Below are 24,566 nucleotides of genomic sequence, written 5' to 3'. Positions count from 1 at the left end.
ACGCCTTTTGGAGAAGCACCACACTTGTAAATCCAAGTAAAGCATACAATTAAAACCAAAATATAATCAACAGAACATCCACAATCTTTCAAGATTTTCTTCATCAGTTAACTCCACTTTATTGTTCTTACTGTGCTATTACAGTTTTGGTTTAGTGAGATTACACAGAGCAGTTTTAAACCACTATGATTTCTACAATACGTTATTGGCATTGAAATGTTTAGAGTAAATGTCCAGCTGTAGAAAGAACTTCAATATATTCGAGGTGAGAATCTACATACAAAATATTTCTAAATTTCTCCTACTGCACAGAAGGCAACCCAGACATTCGAATCTGCAGTCTCTTTCATCTTGAATCTGACACCAAGAGAGCAAACTACATCACAATCACCACTTCTTCCTTCTCAATAAAAAGACTTCTGTGCATTGAATTCTTTTTCCCTTCGTCTTTTTTGGTTCTTTGTTTTATCTGTCAGTCATTAACAATTTGTTTTATTCTTCTCCCCAGTATACTTTATCATAGATGACTTCAAATGAACTGTATCTCTGTAGCAATTTGTAACTTTCAAACAAAGAGTAATAGAATTCACCAACGGTACTACTGGCTCCCTAATACTTACACTTGTAAGAAAGAACCCCACAATTGTTTATTTTAAGTAACAGTAGCTCACTGTGAAGGCAGCAGAGAAGAATGAAAAACAAATAAACAGTATTTTTCCGTTGTCTTTAGAGAAAACCTATTATATGAAACATTTTCGTGTAGATTAAGGAAATATACAGCAATTTAAGGGGGTGATAGTTATTAACTAAGGGGAAGGTTGGGGGTGTGTGGGGTGTTGTTGTTTGTTTGTTTTCTTAAACTGGGGTTCAGGAAAGTTCAATAATCCATTCTACAGATTGGACCTATGGGAGACTGACAGCTTCCTTTGCAGAAGGCTGTTCAGATTAAGCTGATGGGAAATGACAGTACACTGCCAAAAGTCTTTTAAAGACACAACTCGAGCAGGAGAGCTCTGCTTAGACTGTGTAATTGTTAAATTATGACACAACTCAACATGATTCAGTTAAAATGTGCATCTTTTGGATAACACTTTAACCACATTAGCACTCATAAGAAAACTAATCAACAAAAATAACAACAAAACCACAAACTTTTTTTTATTTTCTAGGGGATAACACAGTTAATGTAAATATTAAAATTACTCAAATGTCAATTCACAGATGTGGATGTTATTAAAGACTTTTCTCAGATGTTTCCAAGTAGTTCACTGACAAAAGATCACCAGATACAAAATTTTGTCCATCATCAGTTTGTACATTTGCAGCACAAAATCATGTACATTCTAGTAAATAATTCTGAAAAGAAACTAACCTATTCCAGTGATAGTGTTTTGTGATAAACCCAATGAAAACTATTCTAGTCATACAAATTGGGTAGTCCTCCCCACACATTCGAAAATTCGTCAGTGGGTATAGGTAAGTTAATGCAGTTGTAAAATACATACAGGTGCTCAAAGATTTGTTATTACCCCAGGGAAGAAACATAAAGTTTATCTGAACAGATTTACCTTGATAAAATAACTCCCATCCCCATATCAGATAAATCAATGCGGAGATCAAGAATCCCTAGCATTCTTGTCCCTACAATGGATACTCTTCTTCTTCCTTTAACAGATTAAGACCCTGCCACTCGCAAGAATAGGTAACCTAACGGGTTTGCTTGCCTAGCTAGAAGCACCAAATTAAACAAACAAATAATTCTGAATTTAGCTTTGAGAGAGAGAATTTCCAGTTCTTTCTGACAAGTAAAAAACTGTTACAGCAGCCACTGGAGGGAGGACTTGATATTAGAATGAGGATGAAACAAGCACACAGTATTTTATGCATTGTTTATGTGAACACAGCATTTTGTTGAATCCCTCACTGATATTTGTTTAAACGACAAATAGAAGAAATTAGATGAGAGGGTTGGATTTCCTTTCTTTGACAGACAGATGTCGAATCAACTATAGTCTGATGGTGCAGAAATGAACAGTGGGAAAATCATGAAGCTCTCTGAATGGTTGCTTATAGGCAAACACAGGAATTGCAGTTTATTCTAGGCATCAGCTTCAAGCCCCAGTGATCTTCAGCTGACCATTTCACATAATTCATAAATACCATCATCAAGTTTCTCATAATAAGTACAGATTATTTTAAATGTGTTGTTCTATACAATTAGTAAGATGACTAAAAAAAAAGCATCATTTCTATGACTGTGTTTTGCATTAGCTACAGCAAACATAATTCCTAAAAAACAAGTTATTTCACATGAAGAAATACTTACAGTAAATAAGTTTAGTGCCAAGAGAATATATATTTATTTGTATGTATCTTGCTTTCCCATGCAAACTTAAGTATTCTATCACAAAATATCTTACACATATTCCATGCCTCTTCAACTCTATGCCCAGCAATACTTAAAATAATTTGACAGCAGAAATATTCTGGTTTCATGGTTTCACATGAGACAACAAGGCTGCATTTTCATCATACTCATATTGATGCAACTACAAAACTGTTGTATTCCCAAACAAATGGTCATTTAAATTGAAAAAACAACCCCAAAAAAACAAAACACAGCACACACACACACCCCCCCCACACACACTTTTGTACACTGAAGGGAATATACATACATATTTCATGTTCTTGTCTGTAAAGTGGTACTGGAAGTTTGGACCACCGAGCTTGTGACTGCAACAGTGCTAGTCTTCAAATCAAACTAGACACTGCATCACATATTACAACTCTGAAACAAATGCACTCATACACAGATTTCTACAGACTTCAATTATTCTTCATTGTGTAGATGCAGCTAGAGATGTAGCAAAAAAATGTAGTACATAGATTTTGCTCTAACTTATCAATACCTGGAATTAAATCAATGCTAAAAATGTTCCGAATCAAGACTATAAATAATTGCAGTGCTAACCCATCACAAGTGCAACACAAGAAGAAAATACACAAGTATTTTCAAACAGCACAAGTCCATCAAGTTTATCTGGACATAATCTGAACAGAGGTCATCAGAAAGCTTCTCTGTACAGCACTGCTTTATTAGAATACAGCTGAATCAGAGTCTTGTTCTCTGTAAACTGACATCCCAAGCAAGCTAGGGACATGTATTGGTTAGATTTGTGCAATGTGGCTGATGACTGTGTAAGACCCAGTTTTTCTTCAGAGATGGCTGGGTGACAGTTTGGCTCTAGTTCCTTCTCTCTATTGGCTCAACAAAGCAAAAAATACAAACTTTAATCTTAATAGTATTCTCCTGCTAATTAGATTTTATCTATTCCTGCTTTTAGGGCACTACACATGACAGCAGTAACAACTGCTACAATTAAGTTTGTAACTCACCTTCCTTCACTTCCAACACCCTATTTTCAGCTGCTTATAGGTTTGCCAAACCTCAGCTCTGAAAGTCAATTATTTCCAGTCTGATTTAGATGAAACAGTTTTGAAAAAGTTCAGCTAAAATGTCTACCTTTTGTATAAGAGGGTTCAGAGACAGTATCTTCTGCTCACTACTGCTGATGTTAATGAGCAGCTACACCATCTCCGTGTTGCAGAGATCAGAAATTTAGCCAGAGGATCAGCTTAGCAGTGTGTGCCTCCTGCCATTACCCTTAAAGCCTGCCCAGACCTGCTCAAGTAAAAATTGCTTTCTGCACACATTTAATATAGACTTACTAAGACTTATCAGAATTTCCAGAAACTTTACCTATTTGCCTAAAGCATGCTCCATACAGCTGCAAAAAGCCAGAGGGAAGATGCACAGGGGGGGAGTAATAAATGCTGTAAGAGCAGGATCTTTAACCACTAGAACACACTGGCAAGTGTCCCAAAGTCCCTGAATCTCAGTAGATCTTCATATTCTACCAAATGGTAGTGGAACCTGCTGATAAAGTACATGACTGCAGCCGACACTAAAGGTCGATTTACTTGCACAGCAGCTACTTTCCAGTTTTATTTACCCCGTAAACTTAAAAAGCAGAGGACTACAAGCTATGTGCATTAGCGTCACAACCATGTCAGCAACTCAGTTGTTTACACAAGGCAGAGTCAACATGACTCCACACACTGAAGTTTTAATTATTTCAGTTTAACTTTCTTGAAATGCTGGAAATGACCTCCATCAACATATGCATGTAAACATGATCAAATAAACATGTCAAAATAACACAGAAAGAGGCAGCACAACCCCAACACAGCCTCTGGGGGGTTTACAACCCTATGGTCTTATCAGCTAAACACGAAGTTCAAAATGATCATCAAAAATTCTTTTGTAGTAGCAAAAGCTTTGAATAAATGTACTGGGTTTGGCTGGGATAGAGTTAATTTTCTTCACAGTAGCTTATACGGAGATCTGGATTTGTGCTGGAAACAGAGCTGATGACACAGGGCTGCTTTCCTTACTGCCGAGCAGGGCTTGGGCAGAGCCAAGGCTGCTCATCCCCCCCAGCAGCGAGTGCCTGGGGGGCACAAGGAGCCGGGGGGTGGGGGGACACACACAGCCGACCCCAGGGACATCCCAGCCCACCCGGTGCCCCATGGAGAGAGCTGGGGGAGAGGGAGGAGGGAGGGGGGACGTTGGCAGCGACGGCGCTTGGCTCCCCAAGTCCCTGTCGGGCGTGATGGAGCCCGGCTGGCCCGGGGGAGGCTAAATACCTCCAATGCCTTATTCTGCTTTACTTGTGTGCGCAGTTCTTGCTTTCCCTATTAAACTGTCTTTATCTCCACCTGTGAGTTTTCCCACTTTTACCTTTCTGATCCTCTTCCCCGTCCCATTTGTGGGGAGTGTGAACAAGTGGCTGGGCAGGGTGGAGGGGCTGGCTGCCTCCAGGGGCTAAACCACAACAACACATAATACAGTACTCTCTTAAATACGCAGAATAACAATAATTAAGTGTGCAGAGAACCCTAATTCTGTTAAGGCAGATGGATGGTTATCTAGAAAATCAGGCAAGCAACTCTGGGGACAGAAAAAGTGATCCTGAAATGAAGGCAGAACACTGCCTGGGAGAACTGTGTTCACAGGAGGAATCTGCAGTTGTTCTTCTGGACTATTCAAGTCCTCAAAACCAAAATGTTCTAAGAGAACCTCTTTTTTTTATTTCCCATTTTCTGGGCATTCAGCCTGAATGTTTTCCTTCAACGCTCAGAACTACGGACCATTGCATTCCTGTTTTGAGAAGAACTTCAAAGAACCTTCCCTAGCTTTCCCAGTCTCAGTACCCATGATGAACATACACTGAGGAGGAGATCATTAATTTCAAGACAGCTTTTCGCCACCACCTTCCTCTAAAAGGCCAATAAGGATCCTCCACAAACAGCAGATGCTAGGGAAAATTCAAGGAATTAACGTTTATGAAGAACTAACACCCTGCCACTGAAGCCACGGGAAAAACCCATATAACATGTAATAAAGCTATGTTCAGTGCAAGATTTGTATTGTGTTGTTCCATTAGTGCATGGGGCTACATCTCCGCTGATGAGGACACAAGGAAATTCTGAAGCAATGTAATTATTTGGAAAACAGTTGTGAGAAATGCTCTGTAATAAAAGAATCAGATTTTCCTCTCAAGTCGCAAGGATAAGTCACAAGGACTTGGCACAATATTATTTCATAATATATCTGAAATTGCCCTGTGATAGTTTATTAAAAAAACCTGTTTTGGATGAGATTTTAAGATGATTGTACTAGACTGTTGGTTCTAACAGGATTCTGGCTTGAAAGATGGAGTGGAGAAGACTGGCTCTCAATAGCCTCATCTCTGTACATACTAAGCGGTTACAGGACAAAGCCAGGATTTTTAATCTTTTTTCTAATGTCATCTTCTCTCAAGCAATCCCCTGGGTCAGCTGGAAGAGAAAAAGGCCTCTGAACACAGAAAAACTTGAAGACTATTAAAAGAGCCTTCTCTTAGGAGAGACACCAAAGTAATTTGCAGGACAGCCATAGAAGAAGAGGGAAAGCCTAGAAAACTCTAGGGAAATGATTTCTGCTTAGGGTACCATCAAAAGCTGCTAAAAAACCCTAGACATATGCATATGTGTCTGGTACTTTAAAATCACTTTTTTTTCCCTCTCTTCCTTTGCTCTTAAGTAGCAGTGTGACTTTCAGAAGGACTGTCTGCCATTAACTGAAGACTCCTGAAAAGAAGACAGACAAATCAGCTGGAAAGTCAGTGAAGCCAGGTATGTAGCCCAGAGTCTCGTACTCAGCGAGGTATTTCTAATTCCACTCCAGATTCCGTGCTCAGGAGGTGCACAAAAAGAGGCTAGGGAAAGATAAGAGGTGCACCCAGCATTCTGTGACATACTTGTTTCCTCCAACACCTTCCAGAATGTGCACGTAAAAAGAATAAATATCACCACCCCACCACCTAAGTACTCTGCATTTAACACAGATACTCTGATGACACAGAAATATCCAAAACAGATGGATGCTGTGTGGAATCAAGTCACGTACAACAGAAATGAGCATGCAGGGCCACTGAAGACATCAGTTCATCATCAAGATATCTTATTTCAGAATCAGATTAAAATACTCCAAATTCCCATAGTGTATGTGCCTTCTCTTTGCAGCAGCATCTGCCTCAAGAAATCTGCCTTACAGCTCTACCCACTGCTTTTCCTGATGTAGGACACCTATTTCTTGGATTTCATAATTTCTCCCAGCTTTACTAATACATTATCTCAAACGCCTTTGCTCTGCCCTCCACCTGAGAGGCAGCACATGCCATTTGGCCAGCAGAACCAAGAAATACTGCTTCTTTTCAACTATCTGGAGGGCAAAGCAAATAGCCCTGTGAAACACATGCAGTCCACATATTTGCTTCTGCTGGATTGTCATAAAGCAGCACTACATTATAATAGATAAACAATGTGAATAATGTAAACACATTATCCTTTTAGCTCAATATTTAAATTAACTTGATCTTAAAATACTGACTGCATCATGCCTGTATTTTTAATTTTTTCACATCAATAAAACTTCTTTTACTTTCTATTACAAAACAGTAAAAATAATAAAGTTAAAAAAGTAAGGCAAGTAAATTTTATTTTCCTTACTGATTCAGCTTTAATAATTGAAAATCTAGTATTTATATTTAAAATATTCCATTAATTTCCTAAATCAGTAACTGTAATCAGACTTCTTCAGACAGCTCTGCTACTGCCTAATCTACAGCCTCACTATCTCTGCCCGGAGCCAGAACTGCCAAACAGCTCTAAGTGTGGGACCATAGAGCAGTCTAGGTTGGAAAAGATCTCTCGAAAAGATCACGTTCTGTTGGACCTTACTTCATTAGGCTTTACATGGCCTTATAATAGGTAGGCTGGGACGCTCAGAGGATAAGCCTTCAATATTTCCAGTTAGGGAGATTCCACCATGCCTTTGAGGAACTTACTCCAGCGTTTAATATTTCTAACGGATTTTCTTTTTCTTATACCCAGATGAAATGCCTGCTCTCACCATGCATCCCTGTGAACAGAAAACTTCCTGACAACCACCTTCCAGGTATTAGATGACTGATGAAATCCCTACAAGACTTCTCTCCTCTACAAACTTCCTTGAACCTTCCTCCAACATGCTAATCATCCTTCTAGCATACTAATCATCCTGCTGACCACCTGTTGGACCTTCTCCAGTTCCTCAATGTCTCTACTGAAGTCTGGGGACAAACCAGACACAGCACCTTAGGTGCTGTCACTGTCACGAAGGCGCAGTGCTGGCATTGTTCAGCTTGCCACCCAACAGCGCCTCCCGCTCCTTTTTAGCAGACCTACAGCCCAGCCAGCCCTAGCACAGCCTGCACTGCTGTTTGGGAATTATACCTTTGTCAGTGCACTACTTTATATGTAACTTTCTTAAAACTGAGGCAATTCCTGCTGGCCTAGTCTACCACCCTGCATGATGGATGACGCATTACTGCTGTGCACAAATACAGATAAAAATTATGTCAATGAATCTGGCAGTTTCGGTTGCACCTGTGATTTGAACTCCAGAAGAAAAAAATGGGGAACAACTGTTGTTCTTATTCTGGATCCTTTTGCCATGTGTATTGATAGCTTTTATTTGCCATGCTATTAAGAAAAGTTGCCCAAACACAGTCCTTGAAAAAAATTAAATTCTACTAGTTACATGAACTACTCCAGTGAGATTGAATAGATATATCAAATGGCTTGGTTTAGCCTCAAGCCTGAACACTTGGTCCTAGTAGTAACTACTCCAAGACAAGGGCTAAAGAAACATCACAAACCATTCTAAACCACCCTTGTTAAATTGTCTGTTTTGTGGAAAACATTACATTTCCCAGCAGTGTGAATGAATCCCTACTAAGGAGGAGAACTGTCTTAAATTTTGTAGGTGCAGAATGTGCGATAAAGCAGAGTTCAGCCAAGTACTGCCAAACTTAAAGGTGTAGATAAAAGCAGCAGATGAGTAGAAAGAAAGAGACTGGAGATACAAATCAGTTTGACAAAAAAGCATTCATGACTTTTGCTTGGAAGGTTCACAGTTTCAGGCCAGATGGGCCCACAAAATCAATGAGAATTACCTCCTCTTTAGCAGAGGACTTTTATTTCCTTTAGCTACCAATCTCAGACCGGTAACTTGTGCTTGACCACATCACTTCTCCCAGAAAGGCATTTGTGGGACCGGTTTTGGAGGACAATGGCCATGTTGGACAAGAGCAAGACTTTGGCTATATCACAATACAGTACGCTGCAACCTTGAAGAGCCCTTGAAGATGCTAAAAGAGGAAGAAGAACTGAGAGCGCTGTACAGCTGGGGAATGATGAGGACATCTTCACCCTGGTCGTCCAGAAGCCTTGGGAGCAGCAAACAGGAATGTAGAAAAACAAGATAAGGATGCTGAGCTTTGTCTGAAGAAAACATGCCAGGTGACAGTTAAAGGAAAACGTCTGGCCGTTTCTTAAACAGTGGAAAGTTTTCCGCCTTGAGCTAAAAGTGTATAGAACATTGTGTTTGTGCTTGTAAGATTTAATTAACCAACAGGCTTTAGGACAGCAGTAATGAACTTATGTTCGTTATATGGGTGTATTATGGACTGGGGGGAGTGACCAATCAAACGTTAGCTTTAGGCGGGTGACCAGTGCGTGGAGAAAGCGTGTAACCAACCCAGCCTTCTGTTTGCGGGCGATCAGCTGATCGGAGGAGTTATAAACGCACTTGTATCGGCAGTAAAGGTCTTTAATTTATGACTCTTACAGAGTCGCCTGAGTCCGTTAGTCTCCTCAGGCATTCACTCCTGAATTCAAGTTATTAAGACCTAAAGAGTCCATCATCTGCTGTCATAGTCTGAAAGGCCAGTTTCTGTCTTTCGTACTTTATTTCCAGTTTGAATTACTCTGGCTTAAGGCTTCAGTCACTAGTTATTACTATGTCTTTGTATGTTAAGTTTTGTCTCTACTTTTCCCTTACTTGATTAGATGCTACAGTCAAAAGCTATCTCTTTCTGGTAAACTAAACAAGCTTAACAGAGCCTCTTTCTATGAAATTTTGATTCTAACTCAAAGTAATTTCTTCCAGTTTCTCTGCCCCCTTCCATTTTTTAAATCCCAATTGACAGCATTATGCAAGCCAAACTCCATAGGACAAACACCACTAGAGTGGCAGCTCCTCAGGAAGTTCTCCATTTTTCCCTATTTCCTTGTTTCTGTTCTGAAAACCTGACCTGCTTTTTTAATTTACTTTTTTACACTGTAAACCTAACTTGCCAAATAACTGGATAATACCAAATAAGTTTTTCACTATTTATTATTTTACTGAGCTTAGGTTTAAAACAAATGCTACCAGTAACAATTTGACTTTATTTCCCAAGACCACTCCTATGGTATTTACAGAAGACTACCACACCTAAAATCTGTTACTCAGACCATTTTCAGAAAGGCATTAAGTGCCTCATGATGTGGCTATTTTACTGATACTAAACAGTCTTGAAGTTTGAATAAGGTTTATCTTAAAGTACTCCCTTTACAAAATCTTAAATCTGTTATACTGAGGCAGTAACTGTAATCAAACAAATTAATCATCTGAACAAACAGAGTTTATCCTGTCATTTAATTATTAATAGAATTTTCCATTAGGATCCCCTTATTTTACCCAAGTCGTGACAGTCAGCTAAACTACTATTGTCTGGATGAACCACTCTCTTCTACCAACTGACACACCATCTGCACTTTTCTCATCTTCTAAGATTTCCTTATCATTCCAAGTATTATTTAACATGAGTAACAAAGGGCCTTCCTTAAAACCTCTTTCGTCATTCTCTGGGTTAACATTAATAAATAATCACTCTAAGAAAAGACAATGACTAACGATAAAGTTACAGGAAGTAGTGGACTCTTCATAACTCCTTCAGACTGCAATTAGATGTCTTTTTAGAAGGAATGCTGCTGTTAAGCACAACTTACTGATTTGAATAGTGTGGTAGCTGAAAAATGTAACAGCTACAACAGAGTTTATCGATAAAAGAGCAGTAATTACAGGACAAGGGTAAACAACCCATTGAGTTATTCTACCTTCATGTCACCTTACAATCAGATGGATAATGTCTATCCCTAAAAACTCATGTAAACGAAATCCACGTCTGCTATGGTCTGTCCATGCTAAAGTTCTTATTTTTATGTCAACCTCCATACAGCAGCTGATCATATTGCTCCCCAAGACTGCACAAAAATTAACACAAGAAAAGCAGAGATACATTATCCAGTCTGTTGCACGGAAAAAATACGAACCAGCACCAGCCTCACTGAGTGTAACAAAAGACTCCTGAAAATCACATTATAAGCAATACAAACATTTTCTCACATAAGTGACGATGTTCAATAAAATCTGCACTGAAATAGCACCACCTTTAAAGTATCCTTATGTAAACAATAATTCTTTTTTGTAATTAAATGAAAGCTGTACTGAGCACTAAGGACACATTAGCAGTATAAACACAGGACAAAATGAATCTGGAAAGAAGAATATCAAACCAACTGCCAAGAACCCCACAGTAAAAAAAATATTGCAAGAATCCACGTTAATGCAGCTATCCTCCAATCCTTTATGTTTTTAACCTACTCTCAAATGAAAGCAGAGAAAGATTTCAGTTACAACAAGATGTGATGTAGTTTGAAGAAGTAAAACCCTCTTGTCCTAAATTCCTTGTGCTGAAGAAGGAGAAAAAATTAAGAGAAAGAAAATCTTAGTGAAACCAAAGTTTTCAGGCTCTCTATGCTTTGTTACTAAATTCTACTATGAACCATGAGAAAGGATACACAAAAAAAAAAAAAAAAAAAAAAAAAAAAAAAAAAAAACAACCTAAAGAAAAAGAGAAGGAAAAGCAAATGGCAAATGGAAAGTAATTTTACCAAAAAAAACCCTCAAACCGTGTTAATAAAAGATCAGCCATGTTAGAAAAAATACATGCTTTCTTGACTTAAATGAAGTGTAGCAGACTTGGTACAAGTCTGGAATGTGACACAAAAAATATGATAAATATGAAAAAAAAAATATGGGGAGAGGGACAGGGGACAGAGCATTGTCCTTGGAGACACTAAAAACTAAAAGCACCTAAAAACTTAAGTGGCATGAACTCCACATCAAAAATTATTTCAAATATTAGGACTCAAGTGTTTTAAAAACAAGCCCAGTATAGCAGACAAATATTATTTTTATATTCCCAGTAAAACGTGTCTTAACCAAGCAAGTGTTTAACTATCATGAGAATTAGGTATAGGCTTCAAACTACATGGAAAGCAACTACCAAAATAAGTCTATACCTAAAAACTACTCAGTTTCAAAATATTTCTCAATCTTGCAAGAATCAGCTGAAGCAAATTTCTCCATTCCAGTGGATACACTTTTTGTGTTACCATTTCTGAAACTCCACAAAACATAATGAATATTATTTCAAGCTACTGTAGTTTGGAAAGGGAAAAATCCATGTTTCAGAAGAAAGTAGGAAACATTTTCTAGACTATGTATCTTATGTTGCTCAAAAGTTTAAAATGAGACCTGAATAAGAATATCCTGGCAATGACATCCTGCTTTAGGAAAACCATTTCAGGCAGAGGGACATGAACCTCCTCCTCTACTCTGCACTGCTGAGACACATCTGGAGTGCTGTGTCCAGTTCCAGACTCCCCAGTCCAACAGCGACATGGACATACTGGAGAGAGACTGGCAACGGGCTACCAAGACATTTAAGGGCTTGGAGCATCTGACATCTGAGAAGCTGAGAGAGCTGGGACTACTCATCCTGGAGAAGACCCAGGGTAGGGTGGGGGGCAGTCTTATCAATGCCTATTAAATGCCAGAGGAGAAGAGGCAAGACCACCGAGCCAGTCTTCCCAGTGGTGCTCAGTAAGAAGGCAACGGGCAATGGGCACACATTGGTCATCTGAACAAAACAAAATACTTCCTTACTCTAAGGGTGGTCAAACACTGGAACAGGTACCCAGAGACGTGACAAAGTCTCTGACCTTGGAGATACTCAAAACTTACTGAACACAGCCATGAGTGATCTGCTCTAGGTGACCCTGCTCTGGGCACGGGGGTTGGACCGGGCAATCTCCAGAGGTCCCTGCCAATCTCAACCACTCTGCCATTCTGTGAAGATAAGAAAATTAAAAGTGCACCACAAATGACTATGCAAAAAGTTCGTGTGTGTGTGTGTGTGTGGTGCAGTTGAACAAGAGTTCATGGGCTCAAGGCTTTCAGTTCTGTGTTCTCAGGAATTTCTTTCTGATTCCAATTCTTCCGTGTGTGTGAAACAAAGTTTATCATCATGAAACTGTCAAAAGCACCAGGGTCACAGCCACGACAAATTTGTGAAAGCTGACAACACTGGATATTACTCATTCTACTGGCAACCATTCTTTTAAGTGCATTAAAACATCTTCAAGCTGGTTAAAATCACCTTGCAGATTAACAAAATCTTAAAAATTTCCATAGATAATAGCATACACTTAGTATGTGCATCTTCCTTACAGAAAGACACTATTAATACACTGTCAAGTCTACAGGTATCAGGAAATATCAAAACCAAGATTGCCTGTACAAACTTAGTTCAGCACCCATGCACTAAACTCCAGTCTCATACAAAAAAAAAAATGTGGAAAAATAAAAACAAAGAGGAAAGAAGTCACCTCATTCTCTCCTACTTCTCTAAATTAGTGTCATCTATATCTAAGTTTTCTGTCCACTGCGGTCTTACCTAAATTCTTTAAAAAAAATACCCATGATGATAACTCCCCAAAAATAAGTTCAAGTTGTTAACTAAGTTCTCTCTTGATCCTCTTCTTGTGCCCCAATGGACATTCAAACTGTCATACCTCCTGCCTTTTGCTCTGCTTCCCCCAACTGCAGTTGACATCCCTGAGGAATGGAAGGCAAGGGGAAACCTCCCCCACCAATGCTGTTCTCCCCTCCATGCAAGGTGGGTGGTAGTGCACACTCTGCAACAACTACAGAGAAGCCACTTCCCCCAGTATAACTGACAACTAAACCATCCTGTTTGACCTAGTATGAGTATTTTGGCTGTTAACAGAAATATATTCCAATGTCAAACTACCCTTTTCAGGAAAGCAGTTTTTCCTAACTTTTGCCACAGCCCTTTACTTCCCGACACATATGAAGTTTATGCCCTTTCTCTTTGTAGTATCCCTTCCACTGCTTTCACGTCTGTCTTAGTCTCCTCAAGTCTGAGCAAACTACTCTTTCCACCTTTCCACATTGCACTTTTTTTTCCCCAAAACTTCTGAAGATTCTTGTTGCTTTTCCCTAAAAGAGTCTCCCACGGGCTCAAACCATTTCTTAAACGCAATGCCCAAAACTGCTGAAGCCCAAGCAATGTGGAATAGACTAAAATTATGTGACATGTATAAATATGTCCCTTCTAACTATACATCCCAAAAGAATGATTATCCTTACTGCAACAGAACAGTGCTACTGACGCATGTTCAGACTATGATTCACCTAAAATATCTGGGATTCTTTTTTCTAGAATTATTGCTGGTTTGTATTTATGTAGGGAACTATCTAATCTAAGCAGTGTACTTTGCATTTGTCCTTTAAAACAGCATTATTTCTTTTATGTTGTTTCTCTATATTTTCTAAGCCATTTGAAATTCTAAATTTATTCTTCACAGAACTTAAATCTTCTCCCAGCCTGGTACACTCTGTCAAATAACTGTACTTTCTGTGACATCATCATCCAAGTAATTAACAAAATGATGGTGTGGTGGGTGGACCCTGGCTGGACCCCCGGTGCCCCCCAAGCCGCTCTGTCACTCCCCTCCTCAGCTGCACAGGGGACAGAATACAACGAGAGGCTCGTGGGTCGAGATAAGGACAGGGAGCGATCACTCACCAGTTAGCATCATGGGCAAAACAGACGCAGCTCAGGAAAATTAATTTATTAGCAATCAAATCAGAGGAGGGTAATAAGAGGTAAACCCAAATCTTCAGACACCTCCCCCCCACCCCTCCCTTCTTCCCAGGCTCAGCTTCACTCCCGACTTCTCTCCCTCCCCTCCCAGCAGCGCAGGGGCACGGGGAGTGGGGGCTGTGGTCAGTCCATCACCCTTTGTCCCTGCCGCTCCTTCCTCCTCAGGGGGAGGACTCCTCACACTCCTCCCCTGCTCCGGCTCGGGCTCCCTCCCACGGGAGACAGCCCTCCACGAACTTCTCCGAGGTGGGTCCTGCCCACGGGCTGCAGCTCTCCAGGAACCGCTCCAGCGCGGGTCCGTCCCACGGGGTGCACCCTTCAGGCACAGGCTGCCCCAGCGTGGGTCCCCCCCGGGGTCACGAGTGCTGCCAGCAAACCTGCTCCAGCGTGGGCTCCTCTCTCCACGGGCCCACGGGTCCTGCCAGGACCCTGCTCCGGCGTGGGGCTCCCCACGGGGTCACGGTCCCCTTCGGACACCCCCCTGCCCCAGCGTGGGGCCCTCCCCGGGCTGCAGGTGGGCATCTGCTCCCCCGTGAGCTCCGTGGGTGCAGGGCACGGCCTGCCTGGCCAGGGGCTGCGCCAGGGGCTGTGGGGGAACCTCTGCTCCCGGGCCTGGAGCTCCTCCTCCTCCTCCTCCTCCTCCTCCTCCTCCTCCTCCTCCTCCTCCACTGACCTGGCTGCCTGCAGAGTTGTGGCTCTCGCATCTTCTCGCTCCTCTCTCCAGCTGCAATGGCAAAGCAGGTGGTTTTTCCCCCTTCTTACACACGTAGTCCCAGAGGCGCTACCAGCGGCGGGTCTGTCCTGGAGCCGGCTGGCCTTGGCTCTGTGGGACGTGGGGGCAGCTTCTGGCAGCTTCTCACAGGAGCCACCCCGGAGCTCCCTCACTACCAACACCGCGCCGTGCAAACCCAATACAGAAGACATAATAACATTTGTTTTGCTCAACTGCATTCTGCCTTTGTCAGTGTGTAAAATGAAGATGCTCACTTGATAAGGAGCTCCTCATTTTCTTGCCTGCCCTTCCTCTTGAGCTTTAAGTATGACCCTAACATTTCTGCCATCCTAAGTTCTTCCTCCCTCACATTTAAGTGCCTCTCAATCATCCACTCGTATCTCTCTCACAAGTTCCCAGTCCCACTTGGCCTCATTCCACATGGAGAGCTTCCAGTTCCATTCCACCCCCTCCCCAAGCTGTCCTCACTCGTCCTTTCAAGTGCTTTCACAGAGACACCGCCAACTCAACTCCTCGTTCCAAGCTTCCCCTTGTCCACTCTACTCCAGTCCCCTGGTTTCATTCATCCTGCCATTACAGAACAATCATGGCAATAACAAAGCCACTAAGCATTTTCCTCAGACCAAACTGCCTGTTGTCCACTTCTCCAGGTCACTCTCACCACAGTCATCACAAGTGGAACAAGCATGCTCAGTTGTTCCGTGCGGATGGTGGACACATCTAGGTTACGGTTAGGGCATAACAGGTCTTGTAGAATCACAGGAGATTTTTACATACTAAAACTTGATACCCAACACAAAAGTAGACCTTGCCAAGTATCATGTTTCTCACCCAAAGCAGAGGCACTGCACCACAGCATTATGTATACTGGAAGGACCTTTGGAAGTCAACTTGTCCAACCTCATAAAAAAAGCAAGTCTTACCAGAACAGGCTGTTCGGGCACTTGTGCAGCCAAGTTCTGAACATGTGCAACGACGGTGATTCTACAACTTCTCTGGGTCCCACTCCCATGTTCAACCACCCTCATGGTAAATTTCTTTGAGGGTGTTTTATCTACCAGCATTTCCCATAAAGTAAAACATTAAAATGTATTTATCTGCTATCCCATACTGCTATAGAACAGCAGATAAATGCAATTTAGTACAAGCACACACACACACAAAATACTATGTTATCTATACCATACTCCTTTTCTGGAAAGCTAGATACTTTAACACCACCAGTGTACAAAGCTTTCTTACATTCCTGTTGGTAGTACTCCCTAAAGACTGTAATTCTCAGGAATTTTCTAAACAATGGTCCTTTAAATGTTTCCTCTGGAAATCACTGGGGAGGCAAAATCTGAGCTTCTCAGAGGAATGTGCTACTAGCTTTGAAAATTTCAATTTCTGTCTGATACAAACTAGGTCATAGTTTTCTCTCTCATCCCAAGAAAATGCATGTATGGGTTAGTAACAATAAGGAACTGGACTTCACATCTCAGCACATTTCTATTCCTCCTCTCCTCCCTCAACCAACTACCTCACACAGGCAAGAATTCAAACTTCTGGTTATTTTGGTGTGGTCCTTTCAAAATTACTCCTTAGGGAGTTACCCTGATATTTATGACTTCTTAAATATTCAGCAGAAAGAAAGACAAGGAGAACAGAACTAAGAGAACAAAGAATGAAAAGACAAACATTTTTTTAAAATCTTTTAATTGCCCACAGAATGATGTTGGGAAGATAATGAACAAGAACTTACAGCACTCCTGCAGGAACATAGGTTCAACCTATCCAATATTAGTGAAGTTGGTGGGATGATTCACATGAATGTAATGCTAGAAATCAAGGTACAACCTATGTAGAAAGAGCAACAATGGGGAATAAATGGCACTGTGTGCCAAAAATGTCATTGTCCATTTCTGAGTCACTGACAACAGAAAATCACGTCTTAAGAAATAAAATACAAGTCAGGATACTAGCTGGGGTTTGCTACAGATACAAAATCTCACATTGCACGGTACTTCAGCATCTATTGCATCTTGTTGGAAATAAAAGTTTCATTATCACAGTGGACATAACACTGAGTGAGATAACCTGGAGCTTTCATGCTGCCAGTATCAGAACATGCTTGAAATTTCTAAAAATTGAGGACAATTTCTTATGCTGAGAAATGTTAAATCCACCCCAAGGGAAAGCTGTGTTCGACTTCATCCGGACAGATAACAAGTACCCCACTGTGTCATAGAGAACAAATACAGTACAAAGACTGTTCCTGCCCCCAGGTCTTAGAATCAAAGGACATATTCCCAAACACATCTTTGCAAAACGACTTACGTGGTCCCACCCCCTGCCCACGCTACCCCCTCAGCTGTGCTGACAGTACTGTTTGTAGCAACGCATAGCGAACAGGTTCAGGGAATTAGATCTAAGTTAAAGCAGAACAGGGACCTAATCTGAGTTAAAGCCACCTTCCTTTCTTTCCACCCCTGCCCGCACCCCACTTTTTTTTTTTAAGAGCATACTTTTAACTTATCAATTCTCAGATTTAGTTCATTACCTGGTACAACTGAGGTGACAGAACAAGGCAGCAACATACAGCTGCCACCTGAAAACTTTTTAGATTGATTTGCCCACGTGGGCAAGAAAGAAATACAGACAAAGCAAAATAAGGAGTCAATAAATGATCACGGTGAGAGGCATTAGTTTATTCTTCTAAATTTCAAGCCCTGCTATTCCAAAATACAAACATGTAAAATAAAGTATCAAGAAACCTCCACTGATTTTTGACTTATTGACTAGCATGTTCACACGTGAGTCTGTATTTATAATAGCTTTGATTCTGATGGCTCTGCTTGCTCTGAAATATTTTGCCTTGGCATGGAGGTGGGTAGCTATGTTAACACAGACTTGCAGCTTGGGAGTTATCAACATACAGATACACAATTCCTGAGCGTTCAGATTTTATTTCACAAGATTTAATCGTATGCTTCAGTGGGGAAATACTCTTTCACTACGCAGGCAATTATTCTTCAAGAGAGATACAGTTTGTGTGCATGAGCACACCTATTTATCCCTCATTTCACCATATCTCCATAATGACTTTATATAATGGCTCTCCCACTACCAAGTCTTCCTGTTAACATACTTCTCCTTTGAAAATACTTCTAGTTTTGTTTTTGACTGTGGTACTTGTTTTTATTTAAATCTAGTCCACTTATTCAACATCTTGTTTCTTGAGATGGGTTTATAACACATATGTTTTGCAAGAGGAATTACATGCTTATTTGCTAGAAAAAAAGCTGGGTGTTTTCAAGGTTTCTTGGTTATATTCTAGTGCTTAGGACAAGAAGGAAGAAAGCAAAGAAAGAACATGGTTTAACATCTTCAGTTGAACAAGGATACCCAGATTTGCATGTATTATACTTTAATGGTGCCATGCATAAATAGCACATTCACTCAAATGTGTATTTTGAGGCTTTGTGGAGCCTGGCATGCAGAACTTTAAAAGAACTATAACCACTAGGTTATCTGTTGGGCTTGGTCTTTGATGCAACATGCAAGGCAACCTGGAGTGTACCTGGCACACTGACAGCACGATCAACCAGAATTGGCTTGTCCATCTTCTCAGACAAGCAGTTATTACTCTAAAAACCAAGACAGTTTTCTGTCAAGCCCAGGGGTATACAACGGCTGCAAGTACAACTGAGCTATTAACTCCTAGCATGTAGCAGAAATAAACCAAGAATGAGGTCCACTATGCCTGTTCCTAAGCCAAAATATACTTCAGTTAAGAGATGATGAGAAACAGGAGAACCCATTTTGCCTGTGTCCCACCAGGAGCTTTCGTCATGCATGCTGCATAAAGCTGACATGGTGAAGAAAGCTCAGTAGGCCAGCAGAGTATGTTCATTGCAGCTGAAATGCCTAGAGAATTCAAAACAAATATCTTAAAAGATTTAATTGCAAATGGAAAATGGCAACTTTATGAAGCTTATAATTTAGACAAATCCAGACTAGCTGTCTTGGGAAATAGTTCACAATTTCCAAAGCTATCTTCCTATTAGATTTCATATTTCTTATCTACATCTTGGAGATGCCTAGGGGTACTTAAGAGTAATCAAGAATATTTTCAAGACAGTCAAAATCATTTTTCAGTATGTCTCTCTCAAAAAAAAAATTAGCTTAAACTTTGACTTGAAATTGCCAGTAAAATGGAAAACATCCTTATTAACAACTAGCAATAAACTAAAAAAAAAAAACAAAAACAAAAACCAAAACACAACCAACCAATCAAAAAAACCCAGAAACTGGAATAATGTAGTATGCTGGGCCTGACTTTAAATGCACAAGCACCAAGAAACATAAACACTAACAATTCAGTATCACTGGTGCTTCAGGTATGGATCTGCTTCCAGTCAACACCAGAACTGGCTAATTTGCAGACCAACTGACAACATGTACAACTAAATCTCATTGTCACCATTGTCTCTCTATCTAGACATATGATAGAGAACATTTTCTTTCATTTCCCTGCCTGAGAAAAAAACGTATTTACTGACAGAAGAGTTTCCTAAATTTACCACCATACTAAATATATTGATTCAGCTAATACTACAGTTGCTAAGACAATGCCTATTTCAGGAGGGTATTAAAAATCAGTATCTCCAAGACTCAAATGTCTGTATCGCAGGCTTAGCACAGATTGGTCCCTTCAATTTCTGCTGGGCAACAGGAAGCTGGAAGAATGCAGAAACTACAGTAACTATGAAGAAGAAACACCTAAACTTAGCCTCTACACACAGTTTATCTCTCCTCTTTGGATACCCGCTCAAGAGAATACCAGCTGCTGTACCAGAGAGGTTCCACCAAGCTGGAGGTCAATACTCTGCAGGAGAGTGTAATGGGAATAAAAGCGGTTACATGAAGACTGCACTAGCCCACAGAGGAGGACACCATCCTCACCAGAAGTATCATTAATAATTAACTCACAGGAGCAGACTGCTCAGGGAACTGGTAGAGGGGCTTTCACCATAGTCAGTTCAAGAACAAGGTGACTCAGGCTGCAGATCCATGATCTGCTGAGCCCTTCCTCTCCACTCCCAGCCACAGTCCCACAGCTTTTCTCACGATGGCACTCATGCTAGCGAGCAAGCTGATGCAACCAGAAAGGAGAATTTTACATCTCTAGCTCTGTTCCTCACCTAGCCCACTATGCAGCCAGGTGACCCCTCATACGGCTGGGAGGGTTGAGCAGGAGGAAGAGGAGTGCTACCCCTTCCAGCCATGGGGATGTAACGTGAACTGGCTGTGAAACTGCACCCTGGGCACTCTGGTAACAGTGGAGTGGGTCTGTAGCTGGAGGGAAATGACTAGTGGGTCCCAGTCTAATTCCTAAAAGTAGTCAGCCGTAAAACCAAAAATCACTACCAAAACTGGCACTAATAAGTATCTAATGGTGAGCTCAGCAGAAAGGTAAGGATAATACAAAATTGAATGCTGTATCTTTTTACATTTCAATACGACTCCGTCACACTGCAACAGTGTAAGGAATACCGTGAGTAGTTAAACATTAAGTTCTCGGAGTCCACAAGCCAGGGTCATCCTCTAAAAAAAAAAAAAAATAAAAAAGAGTGTGTATGTGTACATAACGCACATCCTAACCACAGCACTTAAAATATTTAACAACTTCCATGGAAAATAACCATATTAAACCCATTAAATTGTGCTTCAGGAATTCCTCTCAGTGCAAATCTGTAAAACTGGTCTACAGGCTAAGTAGATACATGTACGACCACACTTATAAAGAAAAAAAAAATGCCTTTTCTGAAGCACAAAAAGATTTCATAGGGCAGCATTAAATTTCATAAGCAGATGTTTTCATACCCACTGTTAACCAATTTGTTTCAGTAAGTGAGTGAAAAAAAATAAGATATCCATTCATTCTTTGTATGTATGCTTTACTTCAAACAATTCCAGGAATCTATTGTAAATCTAAAGAACTCCTCAGTCACCACAGCACATTGTTCCCCAAAGGAACAGTGGGTCAAATTCAAAGTACCAGCAATAGAGTCGCATTCAGAACTTTTTCTATAGAGCCTGGAATGGACAAAACCTCCAAAGTCAGTGCTGAGTCTTCAGGGGAAAAAAAAAATAAGGTTGTGAACTTAAAAGAAGAGAGACCAACAGACAAATCCCCACCGAGTAATTATAAGGAGAAGCTCTCCCAAACATTAGCTAACTAGCACATAAAAGGCAATTCAGTAAAAACCATGGTCAAGTCATCTAGCAGATTAACATACAGTCATAATTGGCTACAAGCACTGAAAAAGCAATCTGAAGAAAACAGACAAAATCCAGGCACTGGTGAGAAAACTCAAATAATTAGAGGTATTTCAGTAAGGCAGATACCACTCTGAGCATGCACTATGCTTCTGAAATGATGATGCCCTCGTCCACCTCCAGCTGCTCAGTACTCTTGGCCTGCTGGAAGTTTTCATCTCACTCCTACATCTACCAGCATCTGCTAACCTACTTCAGACAAAAGGAGTCAGGTCAGCTTAAAAACTATAAATACTACATCTGTCTTAACGCACCACGTTTTGGCTGGGGAGTGCCCAGACGAACACCAAGGGTGGCACATCAGACCTCCAGCAGCCAGGCTGGCAGTGACCTCAGCAACGGGCCCAGCCATGGCCTGGGCCTTCTGTCAGGGGACACCCCATGAAGGCCAGTAGTCTCACGAGCAAAGAAGGTGAAATAATACCTGAAACACTCAGAACACCAGATCTGTTCAATTCCAAACCCAGGGGAGCACACAAAGACGTGCTTCCTGTATTTTGCATTGTTATCACACTGCGATACCCTCTAAAACATTAAGCAGCTTCAATTGCTAAGATTTTAGTTTTCCCTACACAAGAGCATTTTTGCCTTTTCCTACATATTTACAAAATACCTAATTTTAACATCCTGCAGGCATTCTCTGATCAATAGGCTATCATCAGGCAGCTTTACCATCAGCAGTGTAACATGCTGCCACCCTCTTTCACCCACAGTGTCATTAAATTCCAAGAAATTCCAAGAAAGCATTAATGATTACCAAAAGGACTGCAACTTTTTGCTGTACTAGTGGTATTTATGCTTCTTTGAAAGCAAATACTGTCACCACCCTACTCTTTATTGTGTCACCAAATCACTGTGCAGTTAAGACCAAAGATAGCCAGTTAGCTTTGTAATTGCTGTTGATTTTGTAACACCTCTTTTGCCAGTGACTGTATGTCCTGATGAACACCTGCCCTGAATAAGGACCTGCTTAACCAAACTGCTTAAACTCCTTAGCCAAAAACTTCATGCAGAAATAGTGTAAAGTGGATGCTACATTTTGTGAGGTCTTGTTAAGCCAGATTGCATGAGAGCAGCTTGGCTCATGTAGCACCACAGTTAAAAGTTAACTACCTGGAAGGATGGAGGTACCTTCTCTAATCAAAAGTTTCAGTATTTAGCTTTGAAAGAAAAAAGAAGCCAACTTTTCTTCAAAAAGCAATGCATGTGTTTTTTTGAAAGGAACTATAGATGTGTAACACCTGATGTTTCAGAATGACGGATTTTGAGTTACCTCATTTCCAAACCAAAACCAAGTAACAGTAATAATTTAAACAGAAAGTTACCTCCCTACATTATGTCTGGATAACTCAGGAATGACAAATGTTTCATGCAGCTTTCTAAGCTGCCAGACCAACTACAAGCAACTTTACTCCAACAATGAGTGTTCAATCACACATAACTGGGAAGGCGAAACTCAGAATGAAAATTACCACTCCAGCCCAGCTGTATTATGAAGTCAGGAGAATTATGCTCACGCAGTAACTTTTAGTCATTTATGACTGTACAGAAAGCTTGCATTAGGTAAAACTGACAAGTCTTCTTTCATGAAAGCAGCTGACAGCACCAAAGAGCTGCAGCAAAGGCTGCGAGCATGCAATTTGGGGTGAGGGGGGATGGGTGGGAAGCTTTAAACTGTTTGGAAAATGTGGTGATGGATATCCTGTTTCCAGCTCACTCCCCACTGTCAACACCAAACACCCGCTCCGGAGGTGCCAACACATGGCACGGCGACAGGCAAAGCGTGGTGACCCTGGGGGGGACACCGGTCCTTGGGTGAAGGGGACGCTGTGGCCACGTCCCCCCCTGCCCGCACAAACACGGGGTTGGTCAGGGCTCAGCGTGATAACTCGGGGGGGGGGACACCAGTCCTTGGGTGAAGGGCCACGTCCCCCACCTGTCCGCACAAACACGGGGTTGGTCAGGGCTGGTGGCACCTCTCCACTTTTAAACCCGCTCCCGTGCTGAGGAGCCCTGGCTGCAGGTACACACCACCTCCTCCTCCTCCTCCTCCAGCCCCGCTGCCTCACACAGACAAGGCCCCACGGGCCCAGCGCCTTCTCCCGGGGCAGGTCTGCGAGGGGAAGCTGGGGTGTATGGGAGGGACAGGCCGGGGAGTGTGTGAGGGGAGGCTGAGGCGTGCGAGGGGAAGGCAGGCCGTGTGTGGGGGAAGCCGGGCCCTGTGAAGAGAAGCCGGGGAGCGTGAACGGAGGCCGGGACGTGCGAGCGAGGGGAAGCCGGGTTCTGTGAGGGGAGGCCGAGCCCTGTGAGGGGGAGCCGGGGAGCGTGTGAGGGGAAGCCGGGACGTGCGAGCGAGGGGAAGCCGGGGTTCTGTGAGGGGAGGCCGAGCCCTGTGAGGGGGAGCCGGGGAGCGTGTGAGGGGAGGCCGGGACGTGCGAGCGAGGGGAAGCCGGGGTTCTGTGAGGGGAGGGCCGGGGAGTGTGTGAGGGGAAGCCGGGCCCTATGAAGAGAAGCCGTGTTCTGCGAGGGGAAACCGGGGTGTGTGTGCGAGCGGAGGCCGGGGCGTGCGAGTGAGGGGGAGCCGTGGGCCGCCACCCCCCCCCCCCCCGCCGCCGGAGGCCGAAGCAGCCGGTTGCTCCCCGCCTCCCCCCCCCCCCCGCCCCGGAGGCCGCACACACGTACCTGGCGCCCGTCGCTGGCGGGGGCGGGGCGCGCGCGCGTGTGCGTCCCCACCCCCCCAACCGCCGCCGCTTCTCGTTCCGGGCTCCGCTTCCGGTGACGTCAGCGCCCGGAGGGGGGGGGGGGGGAAGAACCCGGAAGTGTGGGAGGGTGGAGGAGAGCGGCGGCGTCACGGCGCGGTGGGGCCGCAGGAATTGGTGAAAAACGGCGAGATTTAGGACAAACCCGTTCGTGCCGGGTGTTGGGAGGCGGCGGCTTCAGAAGCGCGCGGGGACGGTGGCCAGACGCCAAATCCGGTGATAAACAAATGTTTTACCATCAAA

General features: G+C 42.4%; 1 protein-coding gene across 2 annotated transcripts in view; it reads right to left on the bottom strand.

Annotated features, from left to right (window-relative positions):
- FAM172A (family with sequence similarity 172 member A) overlaps window positions 1-24,364 on the bottom strand; it is a 272,106-nt gene extending 247,742 nt beyond the window's left edge. Inside the window, exon 1 of one of the 2 annotated variants that reach the window (XM_042787776.1) lies at window positions 24,247-24,364. The gene's annotated coding sequence lies outside the window, so the exon portion shown is untranslated. The remainder of the gene's footprint in view (window positions 1-24,246) is intronic. The other variant, XM_042787777.1, reaches the window with a different exon arrangement.
- Between the last annotated feature and the right edge of the window lie 202 nt (window positions 24,365-24,566).

This window comes from Tyto alba, unplaced genomic scaffold (assembly GCF_018691265.1).
Source record: "Tyto alba isolate M040663 unplaced genomic scaffold, T.alba_DEE_v4.0 Super-Scaffold_13, whole genome shotgun sequence".
Taxonomy (NCBI): Eukaryota; Metazoa; Chordata; class Aves; order Strigiformes; family Tytonidae; genus Tyto; species Tyto alba.
Note: the sequence above shows the minus strand (reverse complement) of the source record. Positions and strands in the feature narration are given on the sequence as shown.